This window comes from Pteronotus mesoamericanus, unplaced genomic scaffold (assembly GCF_021234165.1).
Source record: "Pteronotus mesoamericanus isolate MK-2021 breed Mesoamerican mustached bat unplaced genomic scaffold, CSHL_Meso_final scaffold_99, whole genome shotgun sequence".
NCBI classification, from domain to species: Eukaryota; Metazoa; Chordata; class Mammalia; order Chiroptera; family Mormoopidae; genus Pteronotus; species Pteronotus mesoamericanus.
Genome location: NW_026555330.1, coordinates 2616575 through 2621167, shown reverse-complemented (window position 1 = coordinate 2621167; position 4593 = coordinate 2616575).

Sequence of the window (4593 nt, the reverse complement as noted above, 5' to 3'; positions counted from 1 at the left end):
CTTACATTTGTATCATTTTTAATAATTTACAATGCAATTTCACATAACTTATTCCTTACAAAAGCCCTGGAAAGTGGATATTATTAACCCCATTTTAAGGATGCTGCTGATAAAAGCCAGAATGTGCTACGAAGGTATGAGGGTCTCTTCTTTATTTCCTACACTTTAGGCATTTTCCTCACATCTGGAGTCCACCAATTTAAAATCTATAGCACCTTTCCAAATTTCACACCTTTCCTTTGTATCAAATTGTGTAGGTACAACACAGGCTGCAACATCATCTGTCACCAGCAGGAAGTACTGTCTCATGAATGACGTATTCCAGTATGAAAATTCCTCAGGTGAAATGCATGAGGTGAGGTAAGGTCAGCTGTCTTTCTACCTTAGCAGATGTGTCAGTATGTCTATGTATTTGCCCACAACGAAGGCTGTGACTGTAACTACATAAAATGTGTGTGCAGTGGACAAAGATTAGAAGAGCGTGCACAGGCATGATGCTCATTATGAGAGTGGTAGACTCAGGAGTAAGTTTTCTCTCTAAGTTAAAAATTGTCTATAATGTTAAGAGTATGTACATACCCAAGTTCTTTTGCACATTCATTAAGGAAAGCCAAGAGTTGCGTAGCCTTTTGCCTTCTGTCTTCCCATCTCCTATCAAGAACATCTCTTTCCCATCTCCTCTCAAAAACATGCATAAAACTCTGCCAGCATCATTGGATCAAACCACAGCATCATGCCACATTGACTGGGAAAGATTCGTTCCTCTCTTTCGTCAGATTTCTGTTGTGAATCAGGTCTAATGAGTTCTTGCTTTTATCCTACTGAAACAAATTACTTTGTTCAGGAGAGGTTAAATTTATATTCCCACCATGCTTCAAAGGAGTGGTTCTTGGATCAAAAATCAAAAAACCAAAATGAAATTCAAACCAGAAAGATTAGTTTAAAGGCTGGGCAATTGTTTGCTTGAGAGAGGATATTGAATTAAGGCAGGAACAATAAGGATGATGAGGAAGTGGAAAGATTATAGAGGCATTTTTGCAGTATAATTGATGAGAATTGATGACCAATTAATTAGGACTTTTTAGAGGTCAAAGATGACCCTGAGAGTGCTAGCTTGGATGACTTCAGTTACACTACAACTCACCATAAAAAGAGTTTGTTTGGATTTGTTTAGAATGAGGTAACTGGACGGAGGTAGGAACATGCTGTAATCAGGAGTGATGAAAGCTGAAGATAAAAATTTGAGAATCATCAGATTTTTTTTTGTCACTACCAAAAATGTGTGTGATCTTTTGGTTAAAGTAACCCTTTTCCTTTGGTGTAAATTACATCTATTCCATAATATATGTTTGAGACATTTTTACTGTTTAATACTGTTAATGATAGGATTCTGGACCACCATTAGTCCAGGGAGTAACTGAGTACCAGACAGGTGTTCAGAGAGGACAGTCAAAGGAAATGATTGGATCGGTTAGTGAATTTGGAAGCTCCCTGTGCTCTGGGAATAAGAGATTGTGTGGTCTTCAAATGACAAAAAAGAACTTACGGGTCTGCTTTGGCAGCCCTTTCTGGCAGTGTAACTCCAGAGGGGTTTTAGTTTTTTTGTTTATTTGTTAGCTTGCTTGTTTTAAAATTACAGCTTGGACCCTCGTGCACATGAGCAGAGTCCTGCAGGCCCCTTCTTTCCACATCTGGCAGGGCACTGGCTCAGTGTGGCCATAGCCATGTGAAAACTCTTAGAGAAAATCAGTCACCCTTGGTGCTGCCATTTCAACTAATAGTCCGATAACATTTACATGTAGCGAGGGCTGCCTGACCCTTACTACAGTGACTGGTAGATAGGTAATGCGGTCATCCCCTTTCCTGCGCTGAGCAGATGCACCTGTAGGGGGCCCGGGAAGCCCTTGGTGGGGGAACAACCTAACATTAGGTCCTGAGCTTTGGGGGATCCCCTTTCTAACAAGGCCATTCCCTCAACTGGGGGCTTTCATAGCCTCGTAGTCGCCTTCTCTTCTTTTTTCTACAAATATATATATAGCATTACAGTAGGGGAGGGCCACTCTCTGCTGCAGTGGGGCAGGTGACCACTGTCTAACTGAACACGTGGCCCTAGCGAGTGCAGTGCAGCTGTGCGTGCGCTAAGCGGACCACTCTAACAAGAGCTTGGAGGACTGCCCTGACTTCAAATCTGCTTGGAAGTTTTTCCCCAGACAAGCCCTCTTTCCTGTTTACATTACTGAGCACCAAGGGTAAGTATGCTTATGTCCTTTTTGCATGACTTTGGTCATCCACCAATGTTTTCCATCTTCAAGAACTGCAAAAAGGATGTTAGTGAGAAGGAAAAACAAAGAAAAGGGGAAAAAGCTGTTTTCTATCTTGAGAGCCCCAGGACAGAAAAGATAGTAATCTTCCTCTAGCCCAATGAAGGCCTCAGTACTTGGCAATTTAGTTTAGTCACATAGAGCCTAACTGCCCCTATCACTCAGTTCTCCTCCTTTGAAGATTGGACCCACACTGGTTTTGTTTTTCATCTTTTCATGCTCCATGGTCTTTTGTAACATTTAAAATAGTAACCTGCAGTTTGGGAGACCATTAGCCAATTCAGTTCCCTTAACAGCATCTACCTGCTGAGCCATTGTGCTCTAGTTTTCAAGTGTCCTCTGACCTGGTTTGAATCAGTATCTATTTGAACAAAGGTTTCACTGTATGGCAACTGTTGAAACATTAAACACTCTTGGTCAAATAGAGGGTAAAAAAGCAAAGTTGTTCATCTTCTGTATATGGTTGCCTTGATATGCATTTGCTCTGCCCAAATTAGTACTTAATAGCTAATTTTTTATTCGCTTCCTCATATATGCCTGTGTTACAGACTAAATTGTGTCCCCTCAAATTCATATACAGAGTCCTAACCTGCAGTATACCTCAGAATGTGACTGTATTTGGAGACAGGCCTCTTAAAGGGATAATTAAGGTTAAGTGAAGTAATATGGGTGGACCTAATCCAGTATGACTGGTGTCATTTTAAGAAGAGGGATATCAGAGATGCATATGCACAAAGAAAAGGCCACATGTAGATACAACAAGCAGGAGGCCATCTTCAAGCCAAGAACAGAGGCCCCAGGAGAAACCAAACCTACTGACACTTCGATCTTGGATTTCCCAGACCCCAGAACTATTCTGTTTAAGCTACCGAATCTATGGTATTTCATTATGGCAGTCCTAGCAAACGATTAAGCTAGGCAATGTGATAACTGCTTTTTGTGAATGATCTCTTTAATCATGGTTACCAAATAAGGAAGGTACTATTGAACAGGGGCTCCCAATAAAATTTGGGCACACAGCAGAAACTCTCCTCAGTATGCTCAGACCTGACCCTGAAAGTAGGCAAGTAGGCTACTCTGGCTGATAAATGGATGAAGTGGGGAGAGAATTAAATGGAGCCACGCATTTTCTTGACATGTGCATCTCTATCCTGATTGTGTTTGTGTTACTCTTTGTTCATTAAATTAAAAGAGAATAGTAATACCCTAATTTACATCAATATAAATTCTTACAAGGGTTTAGTGATTGAACTGATAAGCCCTTCCTGATCATTCACTACTCATTTCTAATTTTGTCCTCTATTTTGGTCTCCCTTGTTAGGAATCACTGGTCTATACCTTGATATCCCAAGTATCGCTACTAGTTTGATGTTTTTGTTTGATATTTTCACTTATAGTTTTGTTTCAAAGAAATAAAGATTTGCTTTCATGGGAGAGCAATACATTAAGCCATTGAAAAAGGTAGTCAATAAATTACCTTCCCATGTGTAGCTAGATGCCAGGGAGCATTTTTTACAGGACAGAGTCTGATGGAAAGAATGACACTGAGAGTGGTCAGGGCCTAGAGGAGGGCTGATTGGGCCACATGGGAGAAAATGGGTAAAAGGCAAGTTGAAAGGAATTGAAGATAATAGGCACTTAGCAGGCTGTGACTTGGCTTCTTCGGGGGGGGCACCTACTGCCTCTCAATAGAAACTGCTGCCTTTATGTTGTCACCCTATTGCGCTTCCAGCCTCACCTGCCAAGGTATGAGACCTGGACCTACCACTTGAGCCATATATGGCTACCTGAACCACCTAATCAAAGACATATTAAGTACCATAACATCCTGGAATTTTATCTGTTAAAACCTAAATAGTTCCCCTAAAATAACACGTGAATGGTTACAAATAAAACTTGATAGCTGCAAATATGGAGGCAAAGAGAAACAAAATGGTCTCAGTCTGCTATTGCTCACAGTCTAGATTAACTGAGCATCACTTTTGTCTTGTTCAAAAGAAAGAATATAGGACAAAGTTATCCATAAATTTCTTAATTGAAGCATTGTTTAGAGTTTTGGGTAGGGGACCTTACATTGAAAATGCTAAAAATACTTCTTAGGCCAGGAGATTTGATTTGAATAGAAGAGATAAGATAAGGCTGAAGGTCACATTATGACTTTGAGAAGACACAGATATGCATTATCTGGGGGAGCCATGCTTTTCAGTAGATTCAGGGACTCCTGTAGTGCTAAGTATAGGCCCCTCTTCTAGGCTGTGACTTAACTGCTGTG